This window comes from Artibeus jamaicensis, unplaced genomic scaffold (assembly GCF_021234435.1).
Source record: "Artibeus jamaicensis isolate MK-2021 breed Jamaican fruit bat unplaced genomic scaffold, CSHL_Jam_final contig_585, whole genome shotgun sequence".
Taxonomy (NCBI): Eukaryota; Metazoa; Chordata; class Mammalia; order Chiroptera; family Phyllostomidae; genus Artibeus; species Artibeus jamaicensis.
Window position 1 is genome coordinate 4,649,452 of NW_026521894.1, and position 17,125 is coordinate 4,666,576.

A 17,125-nucleotide genomic window follows, 5' to 3' on the forward strand; every position below is an offset into this window, starting at 1 on the left:
CAGCAAAAAAAGAAAGTCAATAGAAAACAAACAAAGAGCCACGTGGTTTTGGCAGGGTGCGGACCCCCTCTTTCCCAGGTGAAAGGGAAGAACCACGCAGCTTTGCCAGAATGGAGATCCCTGCAGCCAGGTGAAGAAGAAAGCCACATGCTTTTGGTGGAGTGCGGACTCCTGCAGCTTTGGTAGAAGAGGCCCACGCGGCTTTGAGGTGCCCTCCTTTGGCTGCGGAGCTTGAAAAGCAAGAGAGACTTTGACTGGAACTGGGTACAAAGGACTCTTGCCAGTGGACCATGAGAGGGTGCCACAGTACTTTGGATTAACTCGAGATCCTGCACAGTGACACAGCTGACGGTGCCAGCAGCCTGCAACACAGACGTGTGCTCTTTTCCTGATTTATGGTACCCGGAGTTGGGACAGTGGGAGAAGGGAGCGCTGTGTGGGTGTAGGTGTATACCCTAAAGGACTTTGATATTTTAGTGGAGGCATTAGGCCTGAATAGCATTAAATAAACATTTTGTTTCCTTTTCACAAATCTCTGGCATTAAGAGATGTCTTTCCAATTGGCGGCGGACAGAAGGGGCCCAGTAGATTTTAGTATTTTGTTTTGGGGAGGGGCACCTGTTGTATAGCAGTTTTGGGCATCCCTAGGTGGGCCAAATATTGTATTGCTCCTCCCTCGGACCTCCTCTTGTTCGGTAACAGTTTTAGCGTTCTTGAAACCGGAAAAGACACCAGAGTTCGGGCTGCCTGTCACTACCAAACCCAATAAGCAATGACAGCAATTGAATCTTTATGGGCACTTTATTCAGATGGTCAGCGATCTGAGAAGACAGCAGATTCACACCCTAACAGACCATCTTGTCTTGTCTTTACAGGCCAAGGTTTTTATAGCAGGGAATAAACAAAGTACAATGAGGGGGGTTGAAATTGGGGGAAAAATTAATTGGATTAGAAAAAAACAACTTTAGCATTCTTGCCCTGGGCGGTGGGGTCAGGCTGTGCCCCAGGCAGTGGTCTGAAGCTGTGTCCTGGGTGGTGGTCATCTCACTCTGGAGTACAATGGCTCAGATATCACCTTGAGTTGCTTGCAGTCCTTCTGAGAAACAAAGGTGGAACTGCTTATGGTCTCCTGGAGTCAAGGTGGGTCGTACCTTCAGTTCCTGGAACAAAAGCTTTTACATGCATTGATTACTAAGTTTATTAGCTATTATAAACTAAATTTTTTCAACTCTTAAGTCCCCTATCATTCTCTCCATGCCACTTTATTATTATTATTTCCTGTAGCAGGAACAGGGGGTTTTAAACTTCTCTCCCCTACCCACCAAAAGAAGAAATTTCTTTTTTATCAGGATTGGAGACCTGAGTGTTTTTTCCAATCTTTCCATTCTTTTTATTTAAAAAGATTTTTAATGGAAACGTTCAAACATACATAAAATCGAATACAGTGAATTTCCATGTGTTTCTCATTCACTACTTGACCATTGACAGCTTGCCAATGTTGTTTTAACTCAACCTCTCTATTTTTTTTTCTAGCATATTTTAAAATAAATCCCAGAAGCCAGGTCATTTTACCGTTGACCTCTTTATCTTTGACAATAAGACCTTTTATCTTTGACAAAATCACTGTGTCATTGACACTTTTGGTAAAGACAAAAATAAATCTTTAATTTTATCTAATGCTCAGTCCCTGTTCAAATTTTCCCCATTGTCTCAAGATGTCTTTTTTGTTTGGTTTGTTCACATCAGCAATCAAACAGTCCCCAAATCTTTAATTCTTTGTAGTTAAAATTCCAGTTCCATCTGAGAGTGGTGTCCGCCTTGGAGGAAAGATGTGGCAATGATGTGGGTGTGGGCCATTGAGGCCGCCCTCGAAGGCAACATTCCCTCCTACGTTTTCTTTATCATACGCACAGAAGAGGCAGCTCCAATTCTCCATCCCCTCTCTGAACAGCCCTCCAGCCAGCTCAGTGGGGCCGAGTTTCTTCTGTGAGTCTGGGAAAGAGATGTTTGGGGTGAGTTATCTATGAAGTATGATAATTTGAGGTACTTTCTATTCCAGCTCAATATATTAAAGACTTTTTTACTCATTGCCTTGTGGGAGAGGGTGCAAGGTGAAATGGTGAAGAGGTATGTGGTATAGGGTCGGGACTTGGGGCAGTTCCTCTGCTGATCTTCATCTTTAATAAAATTAGCTGTTAGAGATTCTAGATCCTATGAAAGAAAAAGAAACAGATTACCACCAATCTTCTTTTCCTCCTTTCCTTTTCCAGCTTCTTCATGGTCAAAGGAAATGGCTGCAATTTATGCACTGAAATAAAGGGGGATGTTACAGGATTATTAAAGACTACCTTCCGACCAGCGGGAGACACCTCTAGTAATAAGAAATAACACCTATACAAGCAAGTGGGCAAGTGACTCAAAATCACATCTTGAGGCTCCAAATCCTACTCCTTCTAGGGAGGCATGTGGCCTCTGTGTGCCCCTCTTCAGGGAAGACCTTACAATTCTTGTCGTTAGCAGGCATTCTGTTGCATTTCATCAACCCCTCCCCCCTCTCTGTTGGGGACTTTGCCTTCTGTTGCTCCACAGAACATCATGATTGGGAGGGGGGCGTGAATCTATAATAGCTGGAAAACACACTTTAATTTATAGTAGAAACAGTGTTGTTGCCTCAGTGCAATTAGATTAAAAGTGTACAGAGCTAGCCCTGATTGCTGTGGCTCTGTTGGGCATCGTCCTGCTAGGTGAAGGGTAGTTGGTTCAATTCCCAGTCAGGGACATGCCTGGGTTATAGGTTTAGGGTGTACGAGGCAGGCAACTGATCAGTGGTTCTCTCCGGCCTTGATGTTTCTCTCCCTCTCTGTCTCCCTCCCTTCCCTTCTCTCTAAAAATGAATAAATAAAATCTTTAAAAAAAGCATACAGAGTTAATAATAACTGAAATTAATTAGTACTTATCACATGTTGTATATTTACCAGAGCTGTGTTAGCAAAGTATCACAGACAGGGTGGTTCCAACAGCAGAAATGTGTTGTCTCACAGATTTGGAGGCTGGAAGTCTGAGATGAAGGTGCCAGCAGGGTTGGTTTTCCTGAAAGGCTGCTGGGGAGGCTCTTTCTGGCTTCTCAGCTACTTTCTGGTGGATGGCACTGATCTTAGGCTTTCCTTAGCTCGTGGAAGCATCTCCCAATCTCTGCCAACACCTTCACCACCTGTTGTCTCTGTGTGCATGTCTCTGTGTCCTAATTTCGTTTTATAAGGATGCCAGTCATATTAGATAGATTAAGGCCCACTGGAATGACTTCATGTTGACTAATCACACCTGCAATGACCCTATCTCCAAATAAGATCACGTTTTGAGGTACTGGGGGTTAGGATTTCAACATATGACATGGACTTCAACCTATAACATGTGGCAATACTTTGCAAATATTTTGTGATTTTAGTCTCACAACAGCACTGTAAGGTAGATAATGTTACCCTCATTTTGAAGATGAGGAAATTGAGGCTTAAATAATTCAGTAGTTTGTTCGTGATTGCACAGCCAGTAAGTGGCAGAAACAGGATTCAGAACTTAGACACTCTAATTCTAGAACCCAACATTTAAAAAAGATTTTTAAATTTATTTTTAGAGAGGGGGAAGGGAGGGAGAAAGAGAGGGAGACAAACATCTACCAGTTGCTACTGGAATGCCCCCTCCCAGGAATGGCACCAGCAACCTTTTGCTTTGTGGAATGACGTCCAACCAACCGAGTCACACCGGCTAAGGCCCCGAATCCAGGATTTTAATGACTTCTTTATACCGTCTTATTTCTCCTTATAGCATTTTTTACTTTCCATTCTCTTCCTGGCAGGAACTTACTTGCCAGACAATAATGAACATTAATAGGAATTTCTATGGTACCCGAACACTGCCACCTGGTGGTGAAAGCAAAGCAGTTTCCAACTTTTTGGCAAAAGTTGCATTGCACTGAATGATCACTGGCCTTTCCCCCTAATTACACCAACACAGTCAAGCAATTGTGAATTCTTCTTGATCTTGCTTTGAGCCAAACATGTCATATGTGAAAAAATAAGAACAGAACAACACAAATTTTGAGCTGTTCTGAAAGGATCTAAATTTTGCTGCCCCTGAAGGGATCTAAATGTTACTAATTAAAAGATGTAACCCACCACAGAAAACATGAGTATTTATTTTGTGATACTATATATTGAACAGCTGTATATTTTCAAAACCTATGTGTTTTTAAGACCTAACCTGGTTGTCTCCTGTTTGAAGAACTGGTTTCTCCTGATGTCCTCGCTTTGATGACTCATTCAGACACCATTTCTTTGGCTGTTTAAACTCAGAATTTAAAAATAGCTCAAGATTAATTAGCAATTATTAACCATTCACTGCTGTTTGAAAGAAAAACAGAGAAGCTGGCTCTGTTGCTTTTCCATCTCTGGCTGTGCAGTCTCCTAGGCCTTCATTTGGCACTTTTCTACAGTTTGTGCCCACCATTTGCTGAGTCTTACCACAAGTTTGGATGTCAAGTGGAATGACATGCTCAACAATAAGCTAGAAAAAAATCATATTGAAATCAACTAATTTTAGAGCTTATGTATTCTAGATCACATATTTGTTTGTGTTCACAGGGGAGCAAGTTGAAATCCTGGAAGAAGGGGATGGCTGAACTGACTTTTGAAGGGTGATGGTCCTAATCAGAAAGTACTCATCATGGCTCCCTGTAACCTTCAAGGACATGACCAACGTGGGGTGTGGGCACTGAGCCTGAGCCAGGGTGGACGGGGCACAGAACACTGATTGACAGCTTTAACGATTCATTTTTGTGTGGGTCAAAAGCTTTCAACCACAACATCGGCATACTGCCAGTAATATGTTACTAATAATTATAGTAGCACTGTTTGCAAATGCTTTCCCTCAAACAATTTCAAAGTAAGTAAGAAGTTGCAAGTACAGTACAAAGAACCTTCCCCCTGCACCCCGCAGATGTAAGTTGCCATCCTGATGTTGCCTCATCCCTTAACACTCTTATGTGTGTTTCCCACAAGTAAGGACGTTCTCTGAGATCACCTCAGTTCAACCATCAAGATCAAGAAGCTAACTAATATATGACTGCTATCTAGTTGTCAGACCTCACCCAAGATTGTTCAGATGTTCCAATAATTTAATAGAAAAAAGTGCTCTTCAGAACGAAACAGTGCCTTTACTATTTAACTCTCTGTTCTTGCTTTCACTCTAGAGCAGTTCCTCAGTCTTTTTTGACTTTGAGCACCTTGAGACTAAAGTATGCAGTTATTTCATAATATGTTTTTGCCTGATGCTTCCTCATAATTAGACTCAGATTATGCATCTTTGGCAGAAATATTACAAATGTGATATTGTTTTTATTTCATTGTATCTGAGTAGGTGGTAGGAAATTTCAATTTGTCCCATTATTGATAGTGTTCCTATTGATCATTTGATTTAAGGTGGTGTTTGCATGCAGTGTAATGAGTGAGCATTTTGTGGAGGACGTACCGTGGTACCTTGGTACTAGTTGTAAATTCATCCTGGAACTCCTGACGAGTTCTAAAACTGATGAATACCAAAAGGTGAAGCATTTTCTCTTGTGTGGCATGTTATGACTCATATAAATTCTAGCAAGTGCCATGAGTCCCAAGCAAGCGTTGGGTGCTGAAACAATTTATTTCTCCTCAAAACATGACAAGTACAGGGTTTGATGATTTCTGAAGTTGACGAGTACCAAGGTATGACTGTGCTTTGAAACTACATAAATTCCATACCTCATCAAAATGTCAATTTATTCTTTTATATCAGTGTGGACTCATGGTTTCCTACTTATCCAATAGGTCATAACTCATCACCATAATTATTTATTTTGATGCTCAAATTGTCCCACATTGGGCCAGTGTAGGCCACTACAAGCTGGCCTGTAATACAGGGTCAGGCAGAAGTAGTGCCTGCTTGAGTGTGGTTGGTAGAGTAATAATAGTATGGGTGTAGTATTGAGTGTGATAGTGTTATGTTACAGAATTACTTGCTTATGATTTTGCAGTAAAAGATTTTGTAATAAAAGAGGCATTACTTGTGCCAGATGCTGCTGAGCTAATTGTATTTTTTCTGTTCTGGCCAGGAAATCAGCCATTTTTTCAAGGAGTTCTGGTTTCTTTCCTTTACTTTTTCTAATTTTTGTAAGATTTTTTTTTTTGAGACACAATGATGACAATTGTTGGGAAGCAAAATCTCAAATGCTCCTTAGAATGGTAGTTTGCATTTTCTTTTATGAATTTTTTATTTAAAATTTTTTTTTTACTTTTAAAATAATTTTAAATTTAGGAATAATAGATTCAGATTTACAGGAAAATTGTGAACATAATAGAGTCCCCATATACTCAGTATTCTATTAAAATTTTTTTAAATTATATTTTATTTGTTATGCTATCACAGTTGTCCTGATTTTTCCATGCCCCCCTCCACCCAGCAACCCCCACTTTCTCAGGTGACCCCCACACCATTGCTCATGTCTGTGGGTCATGTGTATAAGTTCTTTGGCTACTCCATTTCCTATATTGTACTTTACATCCCCATGGCTATTCTGTAACTACCTATTTGTACTTCTTAATCTCCTCACTTCCTCACCCATTCCCTGATACCTGCCTTCCATTTGGCAACCATCAAAACCCTGTCTAACTATGATTCTGCCTCTGTTCTTGTTTACTTAGTTTATTTTTAAACCCAATTGTTGTTAGATATGTATTTATTGCCATTTTACTGCTCATCATTTTGATCTACTTCTTTTTCTTAAATAAGTCCTTTTAACATTTCATATAACACTGGTTTGGTGATGATGAACTCCTTCATTTTTTTCTTGTGTGGGAAGCTCTTTATCTGCCCTTTAATTCTAAATCACAGCTTTGCTGGGTAGAGCAGTCTTGGCTATAGGTCTCTACTTTACATGACTTTGAACATTTTTTGCCAATCCCTTCTAACCTGCAAAGTATTTTTAGAGAAATTAGCTGACAGTCTTATGAGAACTCCCCTGTAGGTAACTAACTGCTATTCTCTTGCTGCTTTTAAGATTTTCTCTTTATTTTTAACCATTGGAATTTTAATTATGATGTGTCCAGGAGTGGGCCTATTTGTTTTTTATTTTTTATGATTTGAAGTTCTTTATTTCACAATATGTATAAATTGAAGTTTGTTTAAGTACAGTTTTCTGCCTTTTACTCCCAGCCCAGCCCACCCACCCCACCAACCCATCCCTCCCTACTTTCCTTCCATTTCCACCCCCACCTAGTTTTTGTCCATGTGTCCTTTATATTTATTCTTGTAAACCTTACATTTTTCCCCTGAAATTTCCTCCCCTGTCCCCTCTGGTCACTGTCAGCCTGTTCTCCATTTTAGTGTCTTTGGTTATATTTTGTTTGTTTGTTTGTTTGTTTTGTTGTTTGGGTTCCTGTTAAAGGTGAGATCATGTGGTATTTGTCTTTCACTGCCTGGATTATTTTGCTTAGCATAATGCTTTCCAGTTCCATCCATGCTGTTATAAAGGGTAGCAGCTCCTTCTTTCTCTCTGCTGCATAGAATTCCATTGTTTAAATGTACCATAGTTTTCTGATCCATTCGTTTACTGATGGACACCTACGTTGCTTCCAGCACTTGGTTATTGTAAATTGTGCTGCTATGAACATTGGGGTGCATAGGTTTTTTGGATTGTTGTTTCAGGGTTCTTAGGATATAATCCTAGCAGTGGAATTGCTGGGTCAAAAGGCAAATGCATTTTTATTTTTCTGAGAAAATTCCATATTGTTTTCCATAGTGGTTGTACCAGTCTGTGATCCCAGCAACAGTGCACTAGGGTTCCCTTTTCTCCACAACCTCTCCAACACTTGTTTGTTGTTTTGTTTATGACGGCCACTCTGACTTGTGTGAAGTGGTATCTCACTGTGGTTTTAATTTGCATCTCTCTGATAGGTAGCAATATTAAGCATCTTTTGATGTGTCTCTGGATCCTCTGTATGTCCTCCTTGGAGAAGTGTATAGTCAAGTCCTTTGCCCATTTATTAATTGGGTTCCTTGTCTTCTTAGAGTGGAGTTGTGTGAGTTCTTTATATATTTTGGAGGTTAAACCCTTGTCTGAGGTATCATTGGCAAATATGTTTTTCCATACAGTTGGTTCTCTTTTCATTCTAATGCTATTTTCCTTAGCTGTGCAGAAGATTTTTATTTCGATGAGATCCCATTTGTCTATTCTTTCCTTTATGTCCCTTGCTCTAAGACACATATCAGTAAAAATGTTGCTGCATGAAATATCTTAGATTTTCCTGACTATGTTCTCCTCTAGGACTTTAATGATGTTACAGTTTTGATTTAAGTCTTTTATCCAGAATTCTGGCCAAGGTGGAGGTATAAGTGTAAACACTGTACCTCCTCCCACAACCAAAATTAAGGATGACAAAGATTTAGGAAAAAAACCACAACCAGAACAGACAGAAAGTTGAACTGTATGGAAGTTCAAGAACCATTCATCCAGACATGTAGGAGGGGTGGAGTCAGCACCAGGTGGAGAGGGGTTGAGGCAGGATAAGGTGGTGGCTGGCAGACCTGGGCCTGCAGGCGGCATGGGGCTAGCAGACCCCAGGTGGGGGGAGGAAATGAGCAGACCCAGTGAGGTGTGCAAAGCAGTTGGCTTACCACAGTCACACATTTGCATGCAGATAAACCAGGCAAAAACAAGCAGTGATATAGAACGCACAACCCAGGGCCCCAGTGACATGAAATAAAGCCTAAAAGCACCTATTAAAAATACTTGTGGGGGTAGAGGTGCCTGGAGAGACTCCCTGCCTCACAGGAGAATTTGCTGGAGAGACCCACAGGGTCCTAGAATGTACATAAGCCCACCCATCCACCCAGGAACCAGCATCAGAAGGGCCCAATTTGCCTGTGGGAAGTGGCAGAGGGGACTGAAATTTGTGAGAGAGTAGAGAAGCACCATTTTTCCCTCTCTGACCCCGCCCCCACATACAGCATCACAACCCAGTGACTGGGTTGTCCCATCCTGGTGAACACATAAGGCTTTCCCTCCCCCCACTAAATAATAGGCCACTTAAGACAAAAAACATGGCCCAAATGAAAGAACAAATCAAAGCTCCAGAAAAAATACAACTAAGTGACCAAGAGATAGCCAATCTATCAGATGCACAGTTCAAAGTACAGGTTATCAGGATGCTCACAGAACTGGTTGATTTTGGTCACAAATTAGATTTAAAAAATGAAGGCTACACTAAGTGAAATGAAGGAAAATGCACAGGGAACCAATAGTGATGGAAACAAAACTGGGACTCAAATCAATGGAGTGGACCAGAAGAAAGAAAGAAACAACCAAACAGAAAAGAATGAAGACACAAGAATTCAAAAAAATGAGGAGAGGTGTAGGACCTTGAGGACATCTTTAAATGTTCCAACATCTGAATTATAGGGGTACCAGAGAAGAAGAGGAACAGCAACAAGGGGAAAACTTATTTGAACAAATAATAAAGGAGAACTTCCCCAATCTGGAAAAGGAAATAGATTTCCAGGAAGTCCAGGAAACTCAGAAAGTCCCAAAGAAGTTGGACCCAAGAAGGAACACACTAAGGCACATCATAATTATATTAGCCAAGATTAAAATGAAGGAGAGAATCTCAGAAGCAGCAAGAGCTAAGGGGACAGTCACCTACAAAGGAGTTCCCATCAGATTGTCAGCTGATTTCTCCAAAGAGACTTGACAGGCAAGAAGGGGCTGGAAAGAAGTATTCTAAGTCATGAAAGGCAAGGACCTACATCCAAAATTGCTCTATCCGGCAGAGCTTTCAATTAGAATGGAAGGGCAGATAAAATGCTTTTCAGCACTTTGATAAGGTCAAGTTAAAGGAGTTCATCATCACCAAGCCCTTATTATATGAAACATTAAAGGGTCTTATCTAAGAAAAAGAAGATAAAAAATATGACCAGTGAAAGGAAAGCAAACTTACAGTTATTAACAACCACACCTAAAACAAAAACAAACTAAGAAGACAGCTAGAACAGGAACAGAGCCACAGAAATGGAGATCACATGGAGGGTTAGCAACAGGGGAGTGGGAGTAGTAGAGGCAGGGAGAAGGTACAGAAAATAAGTAGGATAGATGGTGAGGAGGAAATAGATGGGGAGGGGAAGGGTAGTGTGGGAAATGTAGAAGAAGCTAAAGAACTTATGACACATGGACATGAACTAAAGGGGGGATTGTGGGTGGAAGGTGGTGTGCAGGGTGGAGAGAAATGAAAGGGGGAAAATGGGATAACTGTAATGGCATTACAATAAATCATATTATTAAAAAACAAACAAATAAATAAAACATTTTTAAAAAATAAAGAAAAAGTAATAAATTTTTTATCCACCTTGAATTTATTTTTGTGTATGGTGTAAGTTGGTGCTCAAGTTTCATTTTTTTGCATGTAGCTGTCCAGTTCTCCCAACACCGTTTGCTGAACAGGCTATTTTTACTCCATTTTATGTTGCTGCTCCCTTTGTTGAATATTAATTGACTGTAGAGACTTGGGGTTATTTCTGGGCTCTCTATTCTGTTCCATTGGTCCATGTGCCTGTTTTTATGCCAGTACCAAGCTCTTCTGATTACAGTGGCCTTGTAATACAGTTTGGTATCAGGTATTGTGATCCCTCCTACTTTGCTGTTCTCTCTCAAAATTGTGGCAGCTATTTGGGGTCGTTTGTGGTTCCATATAAATTTTTGAAGTGTTTGTTCTATGTCTGTGAAATATGTCATTGGTGCTTTAATAGGTATTGCATTGAACCTGTAAATTGCATTGGGTAGTGTGGACTTTTTGACGATGTTAATTCTTCCGATCAGTGAACACAGTATATGTTTCCACATGTTTGTGTCTTTCTTGATTTCTTTCTTCAGTGTTGTGTAGTTTTCTGAATACAGGTCTTATACCTCCTAGGTTAGGTTTATTCCTAGGTATTTTATTTTCCTTTTTGCTTTATCAAATGGGATTTTTTTCTTGATATCTGCTTCTGCTGTTTCATTGTTGATATACAAAAATTTGATTTCTGGATATTGACTTTGTATCCCACTCTTTTGCCAAATTCATTTATTAGGTTGAGCAGTTTTTTGGCAGAGTCCTTAGCATTTTCTGTGTACACTATCATGTCATCTGCAATTACAGTTTGGTTTCCTCCTTTTCAATTTAAATGCCTTTTATTTCCTTGTCTGATCTCTGTGGCTAAAACTTCCAATACTATATTGAATAGAAGTGGTGAAAGTGGGCAACCTTATCTTGTTCCTGATCTCTGTGGAAAAGCTGTTAGTTTTTGCCCATTGAGTATGATGTTGGCTGTAGGTCTCTCATATATGGCCTTTATTATGTTGAGGAATGCTTCCTCTATTCCCACTTCACTGAGTGTTTTTTATCATAAATGGGTGCTATACCTTATCAAATGCTTTTTCCACATACTGATATGATCATGTAATTTTTGTCTTTGCTTTTGTTTAGGTGATGTACTACATTTACTGATTTGCAAATATTGAACCATCCTTGTATTCCTGGGATGAATCCCACTTGGTCATGGTGTATGATCTTTTTAATGTATTTTTGGATGCAGTTTGCCAATATTTTGTTGAGGACTTTAGCATCTATGTTCATCAATGATATTGGCCTGAAGTTTTCTTTCTTTGTTGTGTCTTTATCTAGTTTTGGGATTAGGATTATGCTGGTTTCATAAAAAAGAGTTTGGGAGTCTTCCATTATTTTGGATTTTTTTTTTTTGTAATACTCTGTGAAGGATAGGGGTTAGCTCTTCCTTAAATGCTTTGTAGAATTCTCCTGTGAAACCATCTGGGCTAGGACTTTTGTGTGTCGTGAGTTTTTTTTTTTTTAACTTTTTTTATTGATTATGCCATTACATTTGTTCTATTCCCCCCCTCCATTCCCCTCCACCCTGCATACCCCTCCCCCACCATTTCCCTCTTTAGTTCATGAACACGTGTCTCAGATTCTTTAGATTCTGTATTTCCCCTACTATTCTTACCCTCCCCCCTATCTATTTCCTATCTACTGTCTATGCTACTTATTTTCTGTACCTTCTCCCCCCTTCTCCTCCTCCCACTTCCCTGTTGCTAACCCTCCATGTGATCTTCATTTCTATGGTTCCACTCCTGATCTAGCTCTCCTCTTAGTTTGCTTTTGTTTTAGGTGTGGTTGTTAATAACTGTGAGTTTGCTGTCCTTTCACTGTTCATCTTTTTTATCTTCTTTTTCTTAGGTAAGTCCCTTTAACATTTCATATAATAAGGGCTTGGTGATGATGAACTCCTTGAATTTGGTCTTATCTGAGAAGCACTTTATCTGTCCTTCTATTCTAAATGAAAACTTTGCTGGATAGAGCAATCTTGGTTGTAGGTCTTTAGTTTTCATGACTTGGAACACCTCTTTCCAGCCCCTTCTTGCCTGTAAGGTCTCTTTTGAGAAATCAGCTGACAGTCTGATGGGAACTCCTTTGTAGGTGACTGTCCCCTTAGCTCTTGCTGCTTCTAGGATTCTCTCCTTCATTTTAATCTTGGCTAATGTAATTATGATGTGCCTTGGTGTGTTTCTTCTTGGGTCCAACTTGTTTGGGACTCTCTGAGCTTCCTGGATTTCCTGGAAGTCTATTTCCTCTGCCAGAATGGGGAAGTTCTCTTTTATTATTTGTTCAAATAAGGTTTCCACTCGTGACTCTTCCCCTTCTGGTACCCCTATAATTCAAATGTTGGAACATTTAAAGATGTCCTGGAGGTTCCTAAGCTTCTCCTCATTTTTTTGAATTCTTGTTTCTTCATTCTTTTCTGTTTGATCATTTTTTTCTTCCTTCTGGTCCACTCCATTAAATTGAGTCCCAATCTCCTTTCCATTACTATTGGTTTCCTTTGTATTACCATTCATTTCAATTAGTTTAGCTTCCATACGTTTCTCTAATTTGTGACTAAAATCAACCAGTTCTGTAAGGATCCTGATAACCAGTGTTTTGAACCGTGCATCTGAAAGATTAGCTATTTCTTCATCGCTTAGATCGATCGGTTCTGGGGCTCTGAGTTGTTCTAGAGCCATTCTTGGTCTATTTGTGCCGTTAAGTAAGCGGAGCGAAGCCTTAATTGTTTACCAGGACAGGCGACCCAGGTTGCTGGTTTGTGACGCTGTGTGTGGGGGCGTGGTCAGAGAGGGAGCAATGGCGGTCCTCTCCGCTAGCCCAGTCCGTCCAGTCACACCACTCGCCCTGGCCCGGTTTATCTGATCGGAATTGTGCGAGCCTGCTGCCCCACGCCGGCTCCCCTCCTCACTGGTTTATCCCCACGCAGATGCACGACCCACCGCAGACAGCCCGCCGCACCTCTTCCCTACGTGCTCCTGTAGCTAGCCCGCAATCAGTGCCTTCGGCTGCTTGCGCACCACGCACCACCCGGGGATTTTTTCTTGCCAACCTGCTCAGCTGCTGGCTTCGCTTCTCTTACCGGTTTAGCTGACTGAACATTTAGTTGTCTTTGGACTCCATATTGTCGATTTTCTGTGTGGCTTGGTTGTTAAAAATAGTTGTTCTTAGATTTGGTTGTGCACAGAGGCAAGGTGGTTCCACCTACACCTCCATCTTGGCGGAAGTCCGGGAGTTTTTGATTATTGCTTCCATTTCATCTGTTGTTATTGGTCTGTTCAGGCTTTCTGCTTCTTCATTGAGTTTTGGAAGATTATATTTTTCTAGAAATTTGTCCATTTCACCTAGGTTTTCAAATGTCTTGGCATACAGTTCTTTGTAGTAATTTCTTACAATCCTTTGTATTTCTGTGGTGTCAGATGTAATCTCTCCTCTTTCATTTCTAATTGTGTTTATTTGGGTCTTATCTCTTTTTTCTTGATGAGCTTGCTTAAAGGCTTGTTGATTTTGTTTATCTTTTCAAAGAACCAGTTCCTGAGTTCACTGATCCATAGAATCGTGATTTTCATCTCTGTCATATAATTCTGCTCTGATCTTGGCTATTTTCTTCCTTCTACTTGCTCTGGGCTGTCTTTGTTTTTGTTTCTCAAGTTCTTGAAGGCATAGGGTTAGGTTGTTTGTTTAAAATGTTTCTATCTTTTTTAGGTAGGTCTGTATTGCTATGAACTTCCCTCTCAGGACTGCCTTCATTGTGTCCCATAAATTTTGGGTGTTGTGAATTCATTTTCATTTGTTTCCCAAAACGTTTTGATTTCTTCTCTAATTTCATTCTTGACACATTCATTGTTTAATAGCATGCTATCCAGTCTCCATGATTTTGAGTGTTTGGGTTTGTTTTCCTTGGGGTTGGTTTCTAGTTTCAGTCCCTTGTGATCTGAGAAAATGCTTGGTATAATTTCAATTTTCTTGAATTTGTTGAGATTTGTTTTGTGTCCTATCATGTGTCTATGTTTGAAAATGTTCCATGTGCATTTGAGAAGAATGTGTATTTAGCTTCTTTGGATGAAGGGCTCTATATATATCAATTAAGTCCATTTCATCTTGGGTATTGTTCAATGGCATAATGTCTTTGTTGATATTTTGTTAGGAAAATCTGTCCAATTTTGACAGTGGGATGTTAAAATCCCCAACTATAATTGTGTTGTTGTCCATATCTTTCTTGAAGTCCTCTAAGATTTTCTTTATGTACTTGGGTGCTCCTACATTGGGTACATACATATTTACAATGTTTATGTCTTCTTGGTGGAGTCTTCCCTTGAGTGTTATGAAGCGACCTCCTGGGTCTCTCTTTATGGCCTCGTTTTCAACATCTATTTTGTCTGATGTGAGTATTGCTACCCCAGCTTTTTTTCCCTGTGTGTTTGCTTGGAAAATTTGTTTTCAGTCTTTCATTTTTAGTCTGTGTAGGTTTTTTGTCCCGAGGTGGGTCTCTTGTAGGCAGCATATGTGTGGATCATGCTTTCCTATCCATTCAGCTATTCTATGTCTTTTGATTGGAACATTCAATCCATTTACATTTAAGGTTACTATTGATAGGTACTTATTCATTGTCATTTTCATACCTGTGTTCCTCTGTCTCTCACTCTCTTTTTCCTTTCTTTCCTTAAAGCAGTTTCTTTAGCATGTCTTGAAGAGCTGTTTTCATGGAGGTGTATTGTTTTAGACTTCCTTTGTCTGGAAAGCTCCTTATTTGGTCTTCTATCTTGATTGAGAGACTTGATGGGTAAAGTAGCCTTGGTTGTAGGTCTTTGGTTCTCATTAGTTGGAATATTTCTTGCCATTGTCTTCTGGCTTGGAGCATTTCCATTGAGAAGTCAGTTGCTAACCTTATTGGGGCTCTCTTTTCTCTCTTGCTGCCTTTAAGATTCTCTCTTTTTCTTGGAATTTTGCCATTTTTCTTATGATGTGTCTTGAAGTGGGCCTCTTTAGGTTCCTCTTGATTGGGACTCTCTGTGTTTCCTGGATTTCTGTAAGTTTTTCTCTCATCATATTAGGGAAGTTTTCTATCATTTCTTTTTTGAATGGGTTTTCTATTTATTTCTCTTCTTCCTCTCCTTCTGGTATCCCTATTATTCTGATATTATTATGTTTCATATTGTGTTGTATTTCTCTTAAACCCTCTTCATTGTTTCTGAGTCTGTTTTCTTTTTCTTGCTCTTTCTGGATGTTTTTTTTTTTTCTACTTTGTCCTCAGAGTGCCGATCCGATCTTTTGCTTCATCTATCCTGCTTTTGATTCCTTCCACTGTGTTCTTCAGTTCAGAAATTGTATTCTTCATTTCCTCTTGGCCCTTGTTGATAATTTCTATTTCCTTTTTCATGTTGATATAGTTGGCAGCAAGTTAACTGTAGTTTCCCTGTAGTTTCTGATAATTCTCTCTGAGCTCATTGAGCTTCCTGATAAGCATTGCTTTGAACTCAATATCTGATAGTTGACTTGCCTCTATTTCATTTAGCATTCTTTCTGAGGCTTCCTCCTTTTTCTTCATTTGGGGATTGTTTCTTTGTCTTCCCATTATTTGTGAGACTCTTCTTGTTAGCCTCAGCTTCTTAAATTGATCTGTTCTGGCTCCTTGGGTTTATGGTGTCAACTTCTTTGGTAGAATACCTGTTCGACTCAGTGGTGCAGTCTCTTTCAAGTATCCTGGTGTTTGCAGCTTCTACCTATTCTTCTTTGTGATCAGTTGGAGGGTTAAGGCAAAATGGTTTAAGACAGCAAGAGAGTAGCAGGCACTAGAGAAAAGATAGGAGATGCTTTCACTATGTATAGTGTTAACCCTGATATTCCACCAAACTATCCACTTTTAAGAAAGGTTGGAAAGAAGATAAGACTCTTTGGGGAGGGAAGAAGTATGAATTGGGACTAGAAAGCAGTGAGGCTGTGGGAGGTCAGATTCTGAGGTAAGGTGAGAGTAAAGGATAGCAAATAGGTGTAGTGTGTGAGAGAATAGAGTTAACCACTATAGTAATAGAGTTCAGGAAACCGTGAAGTGGGTTAAGATCTGGGAGGGGTGTTTTGTGGTATTTACAATTGTATGGAATAGGTATTATTTACAGTAATATTACAGCACCAAGCACATGACAGAATCTATGAGATCTAGATAACAAGAATAGGGAGTATAGGCCCTTGAGTAGTGTACTAATGGAATACAAGTGAAGTGAAGGACAGTAAATTAGCAATATACTATGGATGAGATAACAGGGGAAACTTGTCAAATGATATAATATAACAAGCTGAGCAAAAAGACTATACAGAAAGAAGAGGAATACAAAAATAATATTAAAGTAAAAGATGTAAGGATAATGAAAAAATAATAATGCAAATATGCAATAATTTGTAGGTTCTCTGTAATATCAAAGCAAAATTTGTCTCACGGTCTTTACTGTTGGAATGCCCCCTCTTTGGGTCCAACTCTGGTCTTTTCACAGTCCTGGTTTATTATTTTTTTTTGTCTCACTTGTGGGTATTTAAAAAGAAAAAAGAAAAAGCAGAAGAAGGAAGTAAGAAGAGATAAAATTGGAAAGAAAGGAAGAAGGAATAAAAAAACTACAAAGAAAGAATGAGAAGCAAAAGGAATTGAGAAATGTAAAAATAATATGAATTAAAAAATAAAA

The 17,125-nt window shown here is 39.6% G+C and overlaps 1 long non-coding RNA gene across 2 annotated transcripts; it reads right to left on the bottom strand.

The window, feature by feature from the left end:
* Window positions 1-782: 782 nt before the first annotated feature.
* Window positions 783-3,318, bottom strand: LOC119038787 (uncharacterized). Of its 2 annotated transcripts, XR_005080489.2 has the most exons (4): window positions 2,976-3,318; window positions 2,238-2,308; window positions 1,912-1,992; window positions 783-1,172 (listed from the first exon to the last, which is right to left on the bottom strand). It is a non-coding gene; the product is annotated as an uncharacterized LOC119038787 (long non-coding RNA). The 2 variants fall into 2 exon arrangements; XR_008392518.1 differs by having other exon boundaries at window positions 783-1,992.
* Between the last annotated feature and the right edge of the window lie 13,807 nt (window positions 3,319-17,125).